The sequence below is a fragment of the Pan troglodytes genome, chromosome 4 (genome assembly GCF_028858775.2).
Source record: "Pan troglodytes isolate AG18354 chromosome 4, NHGRI_mPanTro3-v2.0_pri, whole genome shotgun sequence".
Classification (NCBI taxonomy): Eukaryota; Metazoa; Chordata; class Mammalia; order Primates; family Hominidae; genus Pan; species Pan troglodytes.
The window spans coordinates 89,467,695-89,490,182 of record NC_072402.2 but is presented as its reverse complement, the minus strand read 5'-3'; the positions used below and the strand labels follow the sequence as shown (position 1 = coordinate 89,490,182).

At 35.9% G+C, this 22,488-nt stretch overlaps 1 long non-coding RNA gene and 1 pseudogene across 1 annotated transcript; one reads left to right on the top strand and one right to left on the bottom strand.

Moving 5' to 3' along the window:
- The first annotated feature begins 445 nt into the window (after positions 1–445).
- Positions 446–6,073, top strand: LOC112209198 (uncharacterized). The gene is made up of 2 exons (XR_002943842.3): positions 446–3,099; positions 5,926–6,073. It is a non-coding gene; the product is annotated as an uncharacterized LOC112209198 (long non-coding RNA).
- A 14,032-nt stretch (positions 6,074–20,105) lies between these two features.
- LOC100614997 (tyrosine-protein phosphatase non-receptor type 11-like) lies at positions 20,106–21,787 on the bottom strand (annotated as a pseudogene).
- Between the last annotated feature and the right edge of the window lie 701 nt (positions 21,788–22,488).

Sequence of the window (22,488 nt, the reverse complement as noted above, 5' to 3'; positions counted from 1 at the left end):
AAGTTTTTAGAAGACTAATTATATATGTGGTAAAATACTTAAAATATGTCTCAGAATGCTGCATGGAGAATAGATTTAATTTCAGAATCATAGAGAATAATTCAGAAAATATGACTGTTGTGTAGCCAACAGCAATTGCTGTTATTGACTTTGGCAGTCTGGGTTGAGAGAAATATTTACGTTCTCAGCATGTTCTCGAATATATGTTTACTGAGATATGTTTGAGGAGACAGAATGAATGGAAATCAGTGACAAAATCATGGTTGAATAAATTCATGGCCTGAAAAAATATGGCTGATAAGGGAAGACTAAGAAAGGAACGAGTGTGGCAATCAACAATTTAATTACCAAACAGTTATAGTCATACCCATTATAGGCCTACCTCAACGATTTCAGACTTTTTGTCAGACATCTAACAGGAGATTTTAAATATAAAGTTAAATATATACGTAGGGTATAAAGAAAAAAAATGATTGGGGTTAGAGATGCATGTTTGAACTTATCAACAATATTAAAGATATTATACAAAAATATACCAAAAGATATTGGAGATAATATCTAGATGAGATAATATCTAGATGAGATAATATACAAAAAGATATTGGAGAAGGATAAGCAAAGAATTTAGAATTGGAGCCAAAAGCCAACAACAATTTTTAAAACTCAAAACAAAAATTAAAAACAAAACAAGTAGAAAAATAAAACATTCAGGGGTCAAGTAGAGATAGAAGAACAGGAAAGAAGATAAGCGGCTAGAGAGGTAAGAAGCAGTGAAGAGGATGAAACTGAAAAAACATGGTGGCCTGAGAAAAAGCTAAAGGTCTTCTAATCTGAATTATTTTGAGAGAAGATTAAGTCAAAGAAGGACTAAGTAGAAGTAAAACAGTCAACTTCTTCTGCTGCCTTTATGGATGATAAGAGTACACATAAGATCCCAGAGTCAGGAAACCCAAATTTGCCTTCTAAAGCAAACAAAATACATGGCCACACTGTTTAATTATAGTTTCTTAATCAATGCAACTTGGAGACTTCCATCTTTGTTCGATTTCACAAACCAACTGTACTCTGACTTGCAATGTTGATGTCTAAAGGTCTATAACAACCATGAGATATGATAATCATGTACATTTTTTTTTTCTTCGTGATCAGCTTCCTTGTAAACCTGGTTAATTCTGGCAATCTTGTGATTATCATTTTAAATAAAAGTTGTTTTTTTTTTTTAATTTGGTTGGGACCATCTTGCTCCCTTTTCAACCTTTCTTTGCAAGTAAGTCTTTCTCTAAAGCTATCTCAACAATAATTTTTCCTCTTAGCCAGTTCTGCAGATTCTTCCAAAATGCATCAGAGCTGATTAAACTCTGTTTTTAAACATGGCCCCTCAAAGGTTGATTGCGCCAGGGCTATGTTCTTCAGATAATGAAATGAATCTTGTATAATAATGAAACTTTTACACTCATGGACTGGATTGCGCACTATTCCAGTGTGACCCCTGAAACTAACCACTCTATTCTAATGTTAATATTTATACTCAAGAGGCATCGAGCTAGTATTTGCACTGATTGCAAGACTATTTCTTAGTGAATTAAATTACACAGTACAATTTTGCAGAAATTGCTTTGGCTGACTTTAAGATATTTCAAAATGTAATTATCTGTGAAATTGAAAGATTTCATATTTATTGATATAAACTCTTTTATTTGTATTAAATAAACATTTCATTAAATGTGCTGACAAATATATATAAGGGCAATCTGCTTTATATGTTTTTATTTATTTTAGTGATGATGCTTTGTTCTGTTTACTTAAGAATATTATGGTATTTTCTTTTATAAAATTACTACTTGTTCTATTTCTTATTTATTTAAAAGATTGAGATTTCATATTAATATTCAAAGACATATAGAATACTGTGAGGCAATATTTTTCATTCTGCCTTACAAAAATATATATTTTTTTGTTTTAAAGGTGTGAATAATAAAAAATAGTCTAAAATCTCTATGGAAAGAAATGAATATATTGAAAATAATAGTCTTAAAATTAAATACATATTTTCTCACTACCTTGAACACATTGTGAGATTGGAAATCTTTTATTCACTTCCAATCATAGAAACATTATGCTTTCTGTTTTCATTTACTGCCATTTCCTTTCACTTTTCAAAGCATTTTCTGAAAGTAGCCTTTTTCCATCTCTCTTTTTTCTAAATAGCAGATTAAGTCGCCCTAAATAGAAAGAGTGCCAATTACCCACCATTATCAGTACTCTAAAACCTTAGGCCTCTTAAATAAAATGTATTTGGCTATGATTCTGCTGATCATAGTGATTAAATCTGGGCTGTTTAGAAATGAGTAAATAAATAAAGCTTAATTGTTAATCATCAAAGTCTTATAGGGGAAAAAAAGCAATAGAATGGAGTGAAAACTCTTAAAAACAGTTTGAAAAGAATGTAGTGTTATCATATGAACTGAAAAATGTCCTTAATTTTCAGGTATGATTTACATAGGAATCTAATCTTGCTTACTGAAATTTGGTAATATTAGATTATGAGATATAGTAGGTAATTTTCCTCTTTGTAATTAACATAAAATGAAATGACATAATTTCTATCATTAAAACATCTCAATTTCACTGGTAATAAAGCTTTAATTGTATAATAATAATATTATCAATGTTAAAGTATTCAAATGGAGGCAGGTCTCTGTGGGAGAGAAAGATAAAGCATAGAACATTACTTTCTTTTTTAAAATGACCTCTTAATGTAGGAAATTTATTTTCTCATTTATTTATGGATCTGTGCACCTATTTTCAGAAAGTGCAGTTTGTTTCTGTGTGAATGTTAGCACAGACAATGCCAAGTTTATATTAAATCCTCCAAAAGGGTAGAAACACAAATATGAAGTATAATTTTTTATCTAAGATCACCTGTATTACAAATTTAGTCTGGCTTCCAGTTAATTAATTTCTCAAATCTCTCCCTACATGCAGTTAGCACTTCATGGCTACATATATTTCTACATACAAGTGCAAAATGATGAAAAACATTGAGACCATGAAAACACAAGAAGCAGCCACAAAAGCCTCAGCTCCTTCTACTTTCAGGTAGATGGATTATGAGCTATAATATGTCATTTGAAATATCCTCTGGTGATTTGTTAGGACCATCATGACTCGTAACTACCAGGAAGTTTAATGTTTCAATTTCCTGCAGTTTAACACCACCTTAAAGTTGTCAGATATCAAATGGTTCACCTGATGCAATGAGTTACTGGCATACAGAACCTACATTGTGAGTTCAACTGCCAGTCTTTTACTTAAAGCTGGTGGCTTCTTTTTCCTTTTGAGCCTTGAACACCATATATGCAATTAGTCTGAATATTTAATAGTTAATTTATTTCTACCTGTTTTACCAGAAATATGTGTCTAACTGTTGCAGTATAGCTATGCATCTATTAAAAATCCCACCAATTGTAAATAGCTATCAGTGGTTGGTGGTGACAAGCATATGATAGTATTGTCCAATCGAAAAAATTAGGAAAACAAGAATTCATATGTGAACTCTGTGTATATTTATTAGGGAATCAAATTTCACTGCCTGATGGGTCTGGCTACAGAATCCTGCTTCTGTCCAAAACTATATTGTGTGAATGTGTGGGATATGAAATAAGTGATGGATGTGAAGATGCATCTGTTAGATTCTAGCTCCCATTTAAAAATTGTTGAAAAACTTCATTTACTGATTAGAGCAACTCATAGTACTAGTGAGTTAACCAATACTAGGGATAAATATTAATTTAAATATATTTAAATATGATTTAATTAACAATTATAAATTAAATATTCAATTAAATAACTAACTTAACCACAATAATTGTTATGCCTTTCCTATACATCAGGCATTAAGAATTATCTCATTTAATTCTTCCTGTAATTCTATAGTATAATTTTATTATTGTTAGCCTTTTATAGATGAGGAAAATGAGCCCTGAAGAAATTATGTAGTATATCATTGGTTTCATATATAGCAAATTTCAATTTCAGAATTCTGGTTACACTATATTACCTCTAGAACAGATAGACTCTAATGTCAATGTTTCTAAGAATACTAAAGACAGAAGGATATTCATCTATTTATTAATTACAAGACAAATTTCTATGTGACATATATTTAAAAAAACTTCATGTGATGTCATTGTAAATAGCTTATATTTAAATATTAAATAATTAGTTTGAATTATAAAAATAATTGAATTAAATCTTAAATTAAATATTTAATTTGCTATAGAAATTTAACAAGCCCTTAATATCCACCAGGCAGTACATAGCTTAAAAACATTTATTTCATTTACATATATTATTACATTTGAATAAAACTCAGTAATAGGTTATCACATAAAAAAGTTTTGTTTTAAAAAGAATGAAGTTGTAAAATACATTTTTCCATTTTCTTCTGCTAAAACAGAATACCACAGGCTGGGTAATTTATAAACAGTAAAAGTTTATTTGACTCACAGCTCTAGAGACTGGGAAGCAAAATATCAAGGTGCCAGCATCTGGTGAAGACATTTGTGTTGCATTATTCCATGGTGGAAGGCAGTAGGTCAAGGAAAAGCGTGCAACTGAGAGAGAAATTTAGCCAAACTCTTTTTCTTTTTAAATCAAGAGCACACCCTCATGATAACTAGACCGCTCCTGTAATAACTTCATGAATGTATTTATGTATAAGTCCTCTGCCATCATAATCTATTAAAGGCACCACATACCAATAGCATCAAAATGTCAATTAAATTTAATTATAAGGGTACAATGAAACCCTGGCATACAGACAGTATACCTGAATATGTATAGAAGAACATAAAGTAAGGGCCACAAAGAAATGCATCAAATCTAGCCTGGTTTTGAAGGATGAAAGTACTTTCATGGCTATTTATAGTTTCCCCCATAATGATCAGACATCTAACTTATTGCACGTATATTTTGTGAAGACATTTGATACTCTGTATTCATAAATATTGCAGAATAATAAAATGTTATATCACTTAAGAAATGTTGGAATGTATACTAAGAATTTTTGATGTATTATCTTGTTTAGTTTATTCATAAACCTCTTCAAAAAAAGTAAATATTAGTTTCAGTTACTAATAAAATTTATCTCAGATGGTTTGTCACCTGGCCAATATTCCACAGCAATTAAGTGGAAAACACAAGATTGTAACCAAATCCGATTACAGAGCCAACATTTTAAAATGCTGGGTATTCCCGGGTGTTACTTGAAGGCATAATAACTTTAACTCATATTATGGAAAAGAAAAGCAGAAAAATGCATGCAAACTCAGAGAACTAATCAACCATATGGAATATAAACAATTATAATTATTCGAGTCATTATGTGCCAAACACTCTTCTAAACAATTTTATGTCTGTAGATTCATTAAATCTACCCAGCACTCTTATAAAACAGATGTTGCTGTTGTTATTATTATTATTGTTGACATTTTAATGATCATGAGAAACAAGCATGGGGTAGTTTAAACCTTGACAAAGATCACGAACCTAGCACTTGCTTAAGTCTGAATTTGCAATTTGTAAAGGTAGCGCCAGTGCTTGTGCCTTGGACACTATACCTTATTGCATTTCTCTGCTTGCCAATCAAACAACTATTTCCTCATCTTTTGGTAATAGTCCCTACAGGTCTTTAGAGAGGTTAGTCTTATGCCATTCAACTTTATCCTGATTGACTGTCTTAAAACAGCTCTCTGCCTCAATAAAGAGTTGGGTACATAGTTATGTATATTCAGATATAATATCTCCAAAATAATCTATTGCTAAGTTTTATTACTATATATATATATATAAAACAGCCATATATTATTTACAATTAAATCACACGACTCACCTTGATTCAACCTGTGTCTCTGTCTATCCTAGAAATCCTGAGTTGAACTGAATATCTGCGGGAGACAGTTGAAGATGAGTCACTCTGACCTCTGTACCTAAAAATGTAGACATTAAGTCCTTACCCATGCAGAATGTCCTTCCTGAAATCTGATATAATAAAATTTATCTTTATTTTCTACTCTATGGCATTCCAATATTTTATTTTCTTCTCAGGAAAATACATTTTCTGTTACTTGAATTCAAATCATTCCAACTGATATGACATACCATAGGCACAATCTTATTATTTTCACTTAAATTTTCCTCAAATTCCTTTAATTGGTACTTATCAAGCACTTATTACAGGCAAAGCTATGAAATAGGAACTAAATTAAAATTAACAAATTGAGAGTAAGACATGAGATTAACACGAGAGTAGTTTCTAATGGAAGAGCCTGCGTTTAGCTAACAAACGCAAATTAATTATGTCAAACAATTACTAAGCCCTTATTTTGTGCCAGTTTCATATTAGCATTTACTTTTGTGATGAAGCAATTTATTTCTAGAAGAGATGTTTTGTGTTAAGGGATAATCTGAAAATAAATGACTGTAAATTTAACTTGTTCAAATATGGATCTAACATGCTTTCAGTTCAAAGTTACATTATTTCAAGAGGTATTCCTTGTATATCTATTGCATATTCCATAATTTTAAATGTAGTTTAGATTAAAATCACAGAAGTCCTTGCAGTGTATTATGAGCTTAATTCACATTGGAAAAAACTATCTCTTCTATAGTACTATACAATGCACACCTCACCAAAATGTAGAAATCACTTGTCTGTTAATATCTTTATGCTATAATTTCATATATTTTAAATTTGTTATTTAACAAGGTAAAGCTAAAGGGAAGTGAGTTCAACTTGTAGCAATGGGACAGAACTTGACTGGTAAAAACTAAAAATAGGATCCAATTTTATAGTTTGGTTTTATTTTATGTATTTATGTATTTATAGTTCAATTGATTTTGGGGGAACAGGAAGGTGTTTGGTTACATGAATAAGTTCTTTAGTGGTGATTTCTGAGGTTTTGGTGCACCCATCACCCTGTACCCAATGTGTAATCCTTTATTCCTTGCCACCCACCACCCTTTCCTCCAAATCCCTCATGTCCAATCTATCATTCTTATGCCTTTGCGTCTTCATAGTTTAGCCCCCACATATGAGTGAGAACATAAGTTTGGTTTCCCATTCCTGCATTACCTCGCTTAGAATAACAGTCCCCAATTCCATCCAGGTTGCTGGGAATGCCATTATTTTGTTCCTTTTTTTATGGATGAGTAGTATTCCATGGTATATATATACCACATTTTCTTTATTCATCCATTGATTGATGGGAATTTGGGCTGGTTCCATATTTTTGCAATTGCAAATTGTGCTGCTATAAACATGCATATGCAAGTATCTTCTTTGTATAATGACTCCTTTACCTCTGGGTAGATACCTGGTAGTGGGATTGCTGGATCAAATGGTAGATCTACTTTTAGTACTTTAAGGAATCTCCACACTGTTTTCCATAGTGATTGTACTAGTTTACATTTCCACCAACAGTTTAAAAGTGTTCCCATTTCACTGCATCCACACCAACATTTATTATTTTCCCGATTTTTTATTATGGCCATTCTTACAGGAGTGGGGTAATACAGCATTGTGGTTTTGATTTGCATATCCCTGATAACTAGTGATGTTGAACATTTTTCCATATGTTTATTGGCAATTTATATATCTTCTTTTGCGAATTGTCTATTCATGTCCTTAGCCTACTTTTTGATGGGATTGTTTATTTTTTTCTTGCTGATTTATTTGACTTCTTTGTAGATTCTTGATATTAGTCCTTTGTTGGATGTATAGGTTGTAAATATTTTTCTCCCACTCTATGGGTTGTCTGTTAACTCTGCTGATTATTTTTATTTGCTGTGCAGAAGTTTTTTAGTTTAATTAAGTTCCATCTTTATCTTTGCTTTTGTTGCATTTGCTTTTGGGTTCTTGGTCATGAAGTATACCTATGCCAATTTCTAGAAGGGTTTTTTGTTTTGTTTTTCCCAATGTTAGCTTCTAGAATCTTTATGATTTCAGATCTTAGATTTAAGTCTTTGATTCATCTTGGGTTGACTTTTGTATAAGGTGATAAATGAGGATCCAGTTTCATTCTTCTACATGTGGCTTGCCAATTATCCAAGCACCATTCATTGAATAGGGTGTCCTTTCCCCACTTTATGTTTTTGCTTGTTTTGTTGAAGATCAGTTGGCTTTAAGTGATTGGCTTTGTTTTTGCGTTCTCTATTCCATTCTATTGGTCTATGTGCCTATTTTTATACCAGTACCATGCTGTTTTGGTGACTATGGCCCTATAATACAGTTTGAAGTCAGGTAATGTGATGCCACCAGATTTGCTCTTTTTCTTAGTCTTGTTTTGGCTATGTGGGCCCTTTTTTGGTTCCTTACACATTTTAAGATTTTTTTTCTAGTTTTATGAAGAATGATGGTGGTATTTTGATGGGAATTGAATTGAATTTGTAGATAGCTTTTGGCAGTATGGTCATTTTTACGATATTGATTCGACTCATCCATGAACATGGCAAGTGTTTCTGTATGTTTGTGTCATCTATGATTTCTTTGAGCAGTGTTTTGTAGTTTTCGTTGTAGAGGTCTTTTACCTCCTTGGTTAGGTTATTTCCCTTTTATTTTTGAGATTAAGTTTTGCTCTTGTTGCCCAGGCTGGAATGCAATGGTGCGATCTCAGCTCACTGCAACCTCCATCTCCTGGGTTCAAGTGATTCTCCTGGCTAAGCCTCATGAGTAGCTGGGATTACAGGCATGCACCACTATGCCCAGCTAATTTTGTATTTTTGGTAGAGACGGGGTTTCTCCATGTTGGTCAGGCTGGTCTCGAACTCCCAACCTTAGGTGATCTGCCCACCTCAGCCTCCCAAAGTGCTGGGATTACAGACGAGAGCCATCGCACCCAGCCTGGTTAGGTATATTTCTGTTTTTTGTTTTGTTTTGTTTTGTTTTGTTTTTGCAGCTATTGTGAAAGGGGTTGAGTTCTTCATTTCTTTCTCAGCTAGGTCACTGTTGGTATATAGCAGAGCTACAGATTACAGATTTGTGTACATTAATTTCATATCCTGAAACTTTGCTGAATTCATTTGCCAGTTCTAGGAACTTTTTGAATGAGTCTTTAGGGTTTTCTATGTATACAAACATCATCAGCAAACAGCAACAATTTGATAAGTTTGATTTCCTTGTTACTGATTTGGATGCCCTTTATTTCTTTCTCTTGTTTGATTGTCCATTACTATGTTGAATAGAAATGGTAAACGTAGGCATCCCTGTCTTGTTCCAGTTCTCAGAGGGAACACTTTCAATTTTTCCCCATTCAGTATTATGTTGGCTGTGAGTTTGTCATAGATGGCTTTTATTACATTGAGATACATCGCTTGTATGCTGATTTTGCTGAGGGTTTTAATCATAAATGGATGCTGTACTTTGTCAATCGCTTTTTCTGTCTATTGAGATGATCCTGTGATTTTTGTTTTTTATTGTGTTTTAGTGATGTATCACATTTATTGACTTACATAGGTAAAACCATCCCTGCATCTCTGGTATGCAACCCACTTGATCATGGTGGATTATCTTTTTGATATGCTATTGGATTCAGTTCACCAGCATTTTGTTGAGGATTTTTGCATCTATGTTCATTAGGAATATTGGTCTATAGTTTTCTTTTTTTGTTATGTCCTTCCCTGGGTTTGGTATTAGGGTTGTACTGGCTTTTTAGAATGATTTAGGGAGGATTACCTTTCTGTCTATCTTTTGGAATAGTATCAATAGGATTGGTACCAATTCTTCTTTGAATGTCCAATCAAATTTAGGTGTAAATCCATCCTGTCCTGGACTCTTTTTGTTGTCATTTTTAAAAATTACTATTTCAATCTCGCTGCCTGTTTTTGTTCTGTTCAGAGATTCTATATCTTCCTGGTTTAATCTAAGAGGGTTATATATTTCCAGGAATTTATCCAACTCCTCTAGGTTTTCTAGTTTACCTATGTAAGATGTTCATAGTAGCCTTGAATAATCTTTTATATTTCTGTGGTATTGGTTGTAGTATCCCATTTTGTTTTCAATTGATCTTATTTGAATCATCTCTCTACTTTTCTTGGTTAATCTCACTAATGGTGTATTAATTTTATATATCTTTTCAAAAAATCAGCTGTTTGTTTCACTTATCTTTGAATTTTTGGCCTGTTTGTTTCAATTTCATTTAGTCTGCTCTGATCTTTGTTATTTCTTTTCTTCTGCTGGGTTTGGGTTTCCATTGTTCTATTTTACTCCAGTTCCTTGAGGCATAACCTTTGATTTTCTATTTGTCCTCTTTCAGACTTTTTGATGTAAGCATTTAATGTAATGAACTTTCCTCTTGCACTTTTCCTGTATCACAGAGGTTTTGATAGGTGGTGTCACTATTATCATTCAGTTCAAATAATTTTTTGATTTCCATCTTGATTTCAATGTTGACCCAACAATCCTTCAGGACCAGGGTATTTTATTTCCATGTATTTTCATGGTTTTGAGGGTTCTTTTTAGAGTTGATTTCCAGTTTCATTCCACTGTGGTCTGAGAGAGTACTTGATATAATTTCAATTTCTTAAACTTACTGAAACTTGTTTTGTGGCCTATCATATGGTCTATCTTGGAGAATGTTCCATGTACTGATGAATAGAGTGTATTTTCTGCAGTTATTGTGCAGAATGTTTTGTGAATATCTGTTAAGTCAATTTGTTTTAAGGTATAATTTAAGTCCATGGTTTCTTAGTTAACTTTCTGTCTTGATGACCTGTCTAGTGCTGTCAATGGAGGATTAAAGTCCCCCATCTATCTCATTCCTTAGGTCCAATAGTAATTATTTTATAAATTTAGGAGCTCTTGTGTTAGGTGCATATATATTTAGAATTCTGATATTTTCCTGTTGGACAAGTCCTAGTCCTTGTATCATTACATAATGTCCCTATTTGTCTTTTGTAATTACTGTTGCTTTAAAGTTTGTTTTGTCCGATGTAAGAGTAGCTACTTCTGCTTGTTTTTGGTGTGCATTTGCATGGTATATCTTTTTCTACTCTCCTGAAAATAGCACATACTTGGTTGGTGAATGCTTATCCATCCTGCCATTCTGTATCTTTTAAGTTGAGCATTTAGCCTATTTACATTCAGTGTTAGTATTGAGGTGTGAGGTGTCATTCTATTCATTGTGCTCTTCGTTGCTTGAATACTCTCAGCATTTGTTTTCTGGAAAAGACTGTATCTTTCCTTCATTCATGAGCCTTAGCTTCGCTGGATACAAAATTCTTGGCTGATACTTGTTTTGTTGAGGAGGTTAAAAATAGGACCCCAACCCCCTCTACCTAGTAGGGTTTCTGCTGAGAAATCTGCTGTTAATCTGTCAGGTTATCTTTTATAGGTTACGTAATGCTTTATCTCACAGCTCTTAAGAGTCTTTCCTTTGTCTTGACTTTAGATAACCTGAGGAGTATGTGCCTAAGTGATGATCTTTTTTCTATGAATTTTCCAGGTGTTCTTTGAGCTTTTAGTATTTGGATGTCTAGATCACTAGCAAAGCCGGGTAAGTTTTTCTTGATTATTCCCTCAAATATGTTTTCCAAACTTTTAGATTTCTCTTCTTCCTCAGGAACACCAATTATTCTTACTTTTGGACATTAACATAGTCCCAAACTTCTTGGACACATCTTTTATTTTTAAAAATTCTTTTTTCTTTGTCTTTGATGGATTGGGTTAATTCAAAAGCCTTGCCTGTGAGCTCTGAAGTTCTTTCTTCTGCTTGTTTGATTCTATTGCCGACACTTTCCAGTGTGTTTTGCATTTCTCTAAGTGTGTCCTTGATTCCTAGAAGTTGTGATTTTTTTTATTTCACTGAAAATTTTTCCTTTCATATCGTGTATCATGTTTTTGATTTCTTTAAATTGGACTTCACCTTTCTCTGGTGCCTCCTTGACTAGCTTAATAGTTGACTTTCTGAATTCTTTTTCTGGCAATTCAGAGATTATTTTCTTGGTTTAGATACATTGCTGGTGAGCTGGTATGATCTTTTGGGGGTGTTAAAGAACCTTGTTTTGTCATATTACTAGAATTGTTTTTCTGGTTCCTTCTCATTTGGGCAGAATATGTCAGAGGGAAGATCTGGGATTCAAGGGCTGCCATTCAGATTCTTTTGTCCCACAGGGTGCTCCTTTGATGTGGTGTTCTCCCTGTTCCCATAGAAATGGGGCTTCCTGAGAGCTGAACTGGGTAGTAATTGTTTTTGCTCTTCTGGGTCTAGCCACTCAGGGTCCCGGCTGGTATTGGGGAGTGTCTGCAAAGTGTCCTGTGATGCGATCAGTCTTCAGATCTTGCAGCCGCGAATACCGGCACCTGCTTCAGTGGAGGTAGCAGGGGAGTGAAGTGGACTCTGTGAGGGTCCACAGTTGTGTTTTTGTTTAGTGGGCTGGTTTTGTGTTAGTTGGCCTCCAGCCAGGAGGTGGACTTTCAAGAGTCCATCAGCTGTGGTCCTATAGGGAGGATGCAAACTTGCCCTAGGGACACCTGGTTAAGTATTCAGGAATCTCAGATGGTGATCAGGGCTGTAGAGCTCCCAAGAGATAATGACTTTTGTCTTTGGCTACCAGGGTAGGTAGAGACAGACCTACCAGGTCGGGGGCATGGATAGGCATATCTGAGCTCAGCCTCTCCTTGGGAAGGGCTTCCTGTGGCTATTGTGGGGAATGGGGCATGGTTCCCAGTTCAATGGAGTTATATTCCCAGGGGGATTATGGCTGCCTCTGCTGACTCATACAGGTCACCAGGGAGGTGGGGAAAAGCCAGGAGTCATTGGTTTCACTCTGCTTCTCTGCAGTCGGTAGTCCTAAAGGTCAATTTCACTCCCACTTGTGGTCCCCTAAGAGTACCATGTCTATTTCCAGGCAACTGCTGACTAGGGCAGAGAATTTGCCTCAGAACACAAGCTTCGCCATTGAGAAAGCAAGCAGACTCTCAGTTTTTTGGCACCTCAGGTAGCCTGCATGGGTGATCCAGTTCCTTCAAAGGGTCTGTGGATTCTCTCACCTTTCCTAGTATGTTCCTGTGGTAGTTCTTGGAGCAAAAGACTCACAAAAATGTGAGTCTTCACGTGCTGCTGTGTCTGACCAAGAGGGAGCTGCAGACTTTAGTCCTGTCTTCTATCCATCATCTTAATCTTCAGTATCCAATTTTAGACACTCCTTATGTTGTAGTTATCAGAGTGCTTCTACAGCGTGGAAGCCTTACAAATTCACTCTCCTGGATGGCAGAGAAGCCCAGAGATGTGAGGCAGACACTTGGAACCACTTTTTCACCAAGGATTTGCTCTGAGGAGGGTGGGGATCTGAGAAGCTGAACAGTCGTCTGTGGTTGAGAAGTAAGAAACTTACCAGAGTTTTGGACAATTGCACAGAGTTGATGAGAGGACATAAATTGGAATTTGAGGCTAACCTGGGAGAAGGATCCTGGATTCCACATGAAAATTTCAGTTGGGCCCCTGAGAGGATATGCCTTAGGTTAGGTGAAGAGAAAATATGCCGGCAATCACAGTAACTGAAGCCAGCTTCAAAGTAAGTCAATGTCCATTTGTATTAAGGTTACCTGAACACTGTTTAATTGACTCTTGAAGCAAACATTTTTGGATGAAAAAACAATTTGAGTTTAAAGTTATCTTGCAATGTTTTATACATAATTTCTTGCTCTCATGCAAAAATAATCAGGCATGCAGCAACACAATAAAAGCAGCAACAACAACAACACACACACACACACAAACTGAAAGCAAACCAAAGAAAGGAAGAAAGAAAAGAAACAGAAATATCACAGTAAAACTGCCAAAAACAAAGACAAAGAGGAAAATTATAAAGGCAGCAAGAAAATAGAATTAGAGAAGCCAGAAAAAAGAATGTAACCTTCAAAAAACTTCCCCAAAGAAACAATAGAAGCCAGCAGACAATGGGCTGAAATCATTGAAGTGCCACCCTAGAACCCCAGAATTCAATACCTTGTGAAAATATCACTCATAAATGAAGATAAGTGTTAATTTCTGAAAAACAAAAACTGGAAGAAATCAGCTGTGTAAGTCCCGATTAAAGAAAATGCTACAGGAAGATTTTTTTGGCACTGGAAAACAATCACAGATAGAAACATGGGGATAAAGAAAGCAGAGGGAAGAATGTGGCAGGCAAATTTGAAGGTGGATTAAATGAAATTGACTAAGGAAATAATTATATGTTGTAGAACTTTGTATATAATACTTATGCACAATTAAGTACATATTATATATATGCATGCACCTTAATTAAAGCACATATCTACAATAAAACTAAAGGCATGGGGAAATAACTGGAGACAGGTGTTCTAAGAATTCTGAGACCCTGATATTGTCTGAAATCTGGAAATATGCTGGGAAACACACTCTGTCTTATATTAGTCCTGTATTTTATTTTATCATTAATGAGTTAAGTGTATCTTATAAATTTTATATGAGTTGTCAACTAAAAGTAAAATAATAACTAGCAAATTATCAAAAAAGAAAACGGAAATGGATTAAAAAACATATAATACATCCAAAAAATGGAAGAAAGAATGAAAACATTATAAAATAGAAAAGACTCTACCTAAACACACGTCAGTAATTAGGGTAATTATAAATGAATTAAACAACATATTTTTTAAAAGTTTGTCACACTGGTTTTAAAATATATATATACTGCCTATTACTATCAAAACTCCATATAGTAAATATAAGATAGGTAGAGTAGTATGAAAAAAATAAACACAATGAAGACATTTATCAAAATAGAATTTGCTTACCAATATACAGAGAAACTTTAACCTGTGCTGGCATGTGATTTGCATTAAAAAAAAAAAGCAATTATTTTTATTACATCTCAAGTTTGACCTCGAGATGTTATTGTCTGGGTTTATTTTTCATTCTCTACCCTTCACAATGTTTAATTTTTCTCCCACATTGCTTATTTCAGAGTTTTCTCATTCCAGAATTATCTGATATTGATACTACCATTGATGTATTTATTAGAATTCTGCAATAAATTCTTCATAACAAACTCAAAATCTCAATGGCTTACAGAAAGTTTTTTTTTTCTTTTTTACTTATAGAAACATGGGCTTACATATTCCCCATGAGTTCCTCATTCTGGAATTAGCACTAGCCTTGGTTATGCTCTTTTCAAGGCAGATGGTAGAAGAAATGTAAGAGCTTCACAAGCACATTTTAAGCAGAAACTCATGGCATCTCCTAATATCCTATTATCGGCCACAAGAATAATTTGGTGAAGCCTTCATCAATGTGATATGCTGGATGGTCTGTGTTCTCTCCTGGAGGCACTGCAGTCACATGGCAAGTGTTGATGTATCATTTTATTACAAGAAGGGAGTGAAGAGATGGAACAATAATTTTATGTATTACATTTGGCAAATTTACCTTTACATTTGTTCAATTGTCACTTCCATAAGAAATCATGTACACAATCCCACAGTGTAGGCACAATACAGTAATATATTCCAGCAGTGTACCATTTTGTCCTAGGAGTTTTATTGTGTTTCTTGCCCATACATACACATTTGTTGAGAATAAGCTCTGTGTAGATGTATATGTATGTGCAATTTACATATAAGTTTATATAAATTACATATTTTTAAAATTAGTTCAATATGATTATAATGTGTTCATTAAATACTTGAAGAGGCTTGTCCAGAGATAACGCATTATCTCAATTGATTGTTCACAGTCACAGATCGAACTTCTGTTCTACTCTTTTCCTCCTTCTCATTATTGCACTTGACTAGTCTTAAAAAAATAAAAATAAAAAAATAAGTACTTGTTAAGGAAATAAAATTTTTGAGATGGAGTCTCACTCTGTCACCCAGGCTGGAGTGCAGTCGCATGATCTTGGCTCATTGTAACACCTACCTCTTGGGTTCAAGTGATTCTCCTGCCTCAGCCTCCCGGGTAGCTGGGATTACAGGCACCCGCCACCACGCTTGGCTAATTTTTTTTTTTCATATAAGAAAATGGTTTTATTCCTAATTTTTAGTTCCCATACAGTTTACAAATACACTTTTACTGTGATAATACAGCTTTGCAACTAGCAAAGCTGTTGCACTAACGTTCATAAATATAGGTGGGGAGAAAATTAGCATTCACTAATATTTCTCTACATAAACTATTCTTTTAATGTCATTTTTTAAAAAAACAGTTGCAAATAGACTACATAATACACTTGGGCAAAAAGGCAATTAAGTGAATCTCTTGAAACACTAAATGTATGATAAACAGCATATTATCAACATTTACATGAGTCACATCAAAATGATGACATCCTAAAACATATTCCTTTTAAAGGATAGATTTATCAATAAATATTACATATCTTTTAATACTCTGGTGCAATACTTCATATATTGCAGGAAAATTAATTGTAGGTCTAGTCATCAGCTTAATCAGGGTTCCTTTTCCTATTAGCTTTTATTAATAAAAGAATCACAATTAGGTCATAAATAAACAGGCAAATTATTAATTACATGATTTGAGGCTTATGATGAAAGCTTGTCAAAATTAGTTTGATACACAGCAAAGTTATACGACACACTAAAACCAACTGTTCAATGGTTTTTGCCTTGTGTGAACTGCCCGTAGTGAAAAACAAACAAATTTTTAGTGATGAAAGATACTATAAACTATAGTTTGGAATGTTTCAAGAGGAAGAAGGAAAAAAGATTTCAACAAAATTAAGGGCAAATACAGATCCTAACAAAGGCATCCTGACATCAGGGAGGCCACATGCTTGCTATATGTGAAACTTGAGTTCCCCAACAACATACAGAAAACAAAAGCTGCACTGGCTTTGTAGTTATGTCTGTAGTCTAAGTTTCCCTTATGGATACTAAGCTACAACAAAACACTTCAAAATTGCAAACCTTTCCACATCATCCTGAATTAAAAAAACTCAAGATGTTATTGGTTCTTAAAATCCCCAATAAAATAACCTCTAAAAATAATATTGACCATTTTCTTGGCTTCCCCAAAGCAAATGGGCTCTTTAAAGAATGCACACACACCAAGAAAGTCCTACCCATGTTTTCTCATCCCCAATTAGCCACATTTGAAAAGACCTTGATTTCAGTGGGAGAGATGACCATAAGTTTCAGAAGGGCCACATACTAGACACGAAGTGCCTTTTAGTTTTTCTTTTTTTTTTGAAAAAGTTACTAAGACTGTGAAATTTGGCTTTTTTTAACCCCAATACCATGTGCCAGATAAATCTTTCACCCCGAAATATAAAATCCTATGCTTACAATTTTAAAATCCTCAGTGAGCTATGGAATATTGTGCATATTTAATACCTACCAGAAACCTAGAAGTAAATGGCATCCATGTGTCTGTCATACCGACTTTCCAAATAACCTGATTCAGCCATTGCTGACTGCTCTGGCCCTGGGCTCTCTGACTGCCTCAGAAACCACCTCTTTGGAACTTGCATTTCCACAATTTTTTTTAAACTTGCACCTCGAGCTTTCTCCATCATCCCAGCCTCTCTGCCTGATTCCATCCCGTGTAAAGTAAACTCTTCTGAGAACTTGCGATCACCTTTTACCAAACACATGATAAGCCTTAGCAATCTAGGGTCTATGATAACTCTGGCCCTGGCCTAAGTTCACATAAGAACCTGATAGTTTGTTGACCTCATGGAGGGAAATCTAAATGAAATCAGTATCTTGTAACAAACAAAGCTAGCCAAGATCAGGTATTTCCATTCTGAGTATAAAAGCAACTGATCTTAAGCAACAGGCAGAGATGTTAATGCAGGAGATACATTTGCACAAACTCTTGTGTGCTGGTGAAAGACTTTACCCCCAAAGTCAAGTCAAGACAAAACCAAAGCAAAATGGAGAGTGAATATATGTAACAATGCAATAAAAAGAACAGGATTCAAGCTTCTTGCTGCAAATACTGAACTGAAATCTTTTTCTTTACAAGTTTGACTAGAAGACAGCAGTCACAACATTTCCCTAATAAGGGAATACCTTCAGGCCACACCTGTGTTCTGAAGCAATTCAAAGTTCAATGAATATTGGGGGGCGGGGTAGGGGCTGATATGTATTTTGTCAGTGAGAATGGCAGCCAAACTACCTTAGAGTGTCAAGAGACTGAGAGACCTCAGAAAGCAACTACTACCAGGGCTGGATCTCGGCCTTCCTTTCAGGAGCCACAGTCAGAAGAATCCAAGGAGACCATAACTTCACGGCAAAGATGCCATAGCATTTTATTACCGTTACAAAAGACAACCAATGATGTTTTCATTGAAATATCTGCATTGAATGATGATTCAACATATGAGGCAAAGGGATGTCTTTGGAGAAGGGACTTAAGGTAGAATATTAGCAAATCTGACCAGTTGGCTAAAACAAAAATGAGCTTGTTCAACCTGGCTGGAGGCCAGTTAGGGCTGTTCCTTCTCACTGTGGCCTGACTGAAAACCAGTGGCATTAAGAAAGAGTCACATTTCCCAAGTCTGGGGGTGCCCCAGTGGGGTGGTGCTGCTCTCAAAAGCCCTGAGCCCCTAAACACTTCCATCCTCACAAGATCAGTTTCCCCAAGTGCTGTTTCCAAAAATAGGCTCAGGGTTGGCAGAAATCATTCAGGAAGCTTCTTGAAGGCCCTTTCTTCATTTCTCAGTCTGACTTTCAGCTTGTCCCAGCTACTGTAAGCACCTTCGGCTTCCCAAGTTCACTAGCAACTTCTACTTTTGCTAATATCCTTGGTTTTCCATGGCCAAGGTTGTGGTTGTGACCATCTGTTAGACTAGTGGCCCCCCAATTAGCTGTAACTCAATTTCACACCCTTTTCTTGAATCTGGGCTGGGCTTGTGACTTGTTTAGTAAGTAGAGGGCATACTCCAGCTCTCTTCTGATTAGAAAAAATCATCGTCATCAATAGAGGGCAGTAAAAGGAACACTGTGACAATTCTGCACTTAAGTCTTCAGAAGGCCTGGCTACTGTGCTTTTGAGCTCTTGGGAGCTCTGAGCTGCATGTGAGAGGTCTAGGTACCCTGCCAGCCGCCACTGGCTCCATGAAAGAGACTACATGGAGAAGGAGAGACTCAGGACTGCAGGCAGAGAGATAAGCCCAGCCATCCCAGTCTCCCCGCTGACCTGCTAACCACATGAGTGGCCACCTGCAGGCTGGCAGAAGAACAGCCCAGCTGAGCCCAGCTCAGATTGAAGAACAGTTTGGGGTGGTGATTTTTTAAGCCACTAAAGTTTTAGGGTAAGTTTGTCAGCAATACTTGACAACCAAAAACACTGGTCATTCATAGATGCCTTTTTTCTAAGTACAAGACAATTACTCAAATGCAAAGAAAATATGGCAAACGTTTTCCCACCACAACCTTCTCAGTCAACAGGTGAACTATAATTGGTCATCGACTGAAAAAATATAAAAAAGCCATGCCTCTTATCTTAGTTCATAAATATCCATGATTCTTTTCCTATGACTCTTTAATGCCAATGCAAAAGTAGACCAGTCAGCTTCTGACAGTCTCAGGCACTGGCTTAGTTCTCATTTGGCCAAAAACAGAAGCCATCAAAATGAATTATCCACTACTGGATACATGATGGTAAATGAGATTGTTCTCACTTTTCTAGGATGTCGTTACTTAATTTTCCCAGATCATTTCTTCTTATCATCCCCCACAATGAGGAAAAAAAATTAAACTGGTTAAGGTTATAAAAAGAAAAAAAAAAGCCTATTACTAGAATTTGAATCCCCATCATCTGCAAAATACAGTGCACAAGTTAACTGCTTCCTCAATTTAAAAGAAATTCTATAAAATATAATGTTGTCTACATTGAAGAGATGATTTCTTCTTATCTGAGGAAATAAGTAATTGGGAAGCAGGTATTTTTGAGTTAAAATACAGTGATCTTTAAATGGTTTCAAATTTTGCTTATCAAAAGGTAGTCAACCACAATGCAAGCCTTCCAGATCTAAATTCTGTCTTCACATAAACTTTCTTGCATCTGTTCTTGATCTTTTTAGAGAAAGGGTGAAAGTCCACTTCTATTTCTGTGCTGAAGTTTTGGCAGGTTTTCTCATCTGAAACTTTTCTGCTGCTGCATCAGGCCCACGTTTTCGACTCTAGCACTGTCTTCTCTCATTTCTGCGCAGGGTGGCGTTGGAGTACAAGGCAGGAGGGGGCTCTGATCTCCACTCGTCTGGTCCACTAGAGAATACTTAATATTTATATATTCGTGCCCTTTCCTCTTGCTTTTTTGCTCTTCTTCAATCCTGAGCTGCAGTGTTTCAATATAATGCTGGACTGCCGTATAGATAAATCGGTACTATGCTTCTGTCTGGACCATCCCTGACCTCTGAGACCGCATCATCTGGATGGTTTTGGGAACGTCAATGTTGCAGTCAACACCTTTCTCTCTGACGATGTCAGTAAGAATATCAATCACAATGAACGTCCCTGTCAGGCCAATTCCAGCACTGCAGTGCACCACGACCAGCCCTGCATCCGTGATGCTCTCCTGCTTATGGTACACCTCCTCCAGGAAGTCCAGCACGCCTCTGGGGTCGCTGGGCACTCCATGGTCCGGCCAGGCCCGAAAGTGATATTGCCCGACCGTTCTCTCCATATTCCCTGGTCCAACCTTTGAAAGTTTAAGTTCTCTTAGCGTATAGTCATGAGCTGCGCTTTCTTTGACGTTCCTAACACGCATGATGCCATATTCTTTTAGAGCATACTCATCAGGCCAGTATTTGACACATTTACTCTTTCCTCTCTCCACTTCTTTTGTTGTCATGACAATCACTCGGGAGTTTTCTTGGAACTTCATCTGCCAAAAGTCATTCACTGTGTTTTGCAGACAGCCTTGTGTGGCAATGTAACACATTTTGGGCTTTGAATTGTTGCACTTGGTTTCAAATTCAGGCATGATGGTATTTGCACTGATGTAATCTGAAACAGGCTCATTGGGATCACCGTCGTGTAGGACAACCCTCGTATGATCAAAGGATAGGATGTTTTTATATCTATTTTTGGTTTTTTTTTCTTGCCTTTGACCCTCTTTTCGGCTGTAGAGAAGTTTGCACTCCTGTTGTTGTAGTGTCTCAAATTTTTCCCAAAAGCCTTGTTTGACTTTATCTGTGGTCTCAGCTAATTTGCTTAGTTCTCGAACTCTGCTTTCTATTTCAGCAGCATTTATATGAGTCGTGTTAAGGGGATGCTTGAGTTGTAGTACTGTACCCAATGTTTCCACCATGGGATTCTTCTTGTAATGTTCTTCAAGATCTGTCAAAGAATCAAACCGTTCTCCTCCACCAATGTCGTATTTCAGTTCCTTTCAGAGGTATAATCTGCACAGTTCAGAAGATATTTAAGCTCAATAACATCTCCATTCTTCTCTTTTAATTGCCTATGATGTTCCATGTAATACTGGACCAACTCAGCCAAAGTGGCACATTTCTCCCCTCCATAGAGGTCATAGTAATCACCAGTGCTCTACATGTGGGTGACAGCTCCATTTCTTCTAATGGAAAGTGTGAAGTCTCCAGGGTTACTTTTATTAGGCCTTGCTAAAACACTGCCATCAACTCCTCTTGTCAACAGTAGGTTTTCTGCCTCCACACCAGTGATATTTGGGTGAAACCATTTCCGCGATGTCATGTTCCTCCCGCCCTCCAGCTCTGCGACGGACCCGCTGCTTGCTCAGGCTCCGCTGGGCTGGGTCACATCGGGCTAGCCCAAGGGAGGCCTACTCGGGAACAGACGAGGGGACAGAGCCAGCCGGCTGTGCACAGACCCCCTCTCCAGGCCTGGGGATCCCAGAGACTCTGCAGCCGCCCCCCGGTCTGGTTTGCTCCTCCTCCGGCTAATTTTTGTACTTTTAGTGGAGACGGGGTTTCTCACTTTTGGCCAGGCTAGTCTTGAACTCCTGACCCTCCTTGGGCTTCCAAAGTGCTGGGATTACAGGCTTGAGCCACCAGGCCTGGTCAGGCCTCTATTTCAATATGCTTTTTATTTGGATGGACATCTAGAGAAGCCTATACTGTATTATATTGCTTTGCTTTCCATAACTAATCATAGAAATATCTATATTACAAGCTATATATAATTTCATGAATTTCAAATAAAATACTGAAGGTCTGAGCATGGGATTCAAATATACAAAATAGTAATATCCAAAATTAGAAAGATATGGATTTTCTGTTATTGGATTATCTCACTGTATTTTTCTTAGCTTATAGAAACAACTGAAGAAAATTATGGTGTATTATAGGATAGACATGATTTTCCTGAATTTCCAATAAAATTCTAGAGGCTCTCATAAGAAGACCAACAATGTAAAGTAGTAAAACTGATATATTCACTATTAGAAAAATGCAAACTTCATAATGATATTCTTGCCATTTGATAGAATTGCTTTTGTACATCTATACATTCAGAGTTTTGTT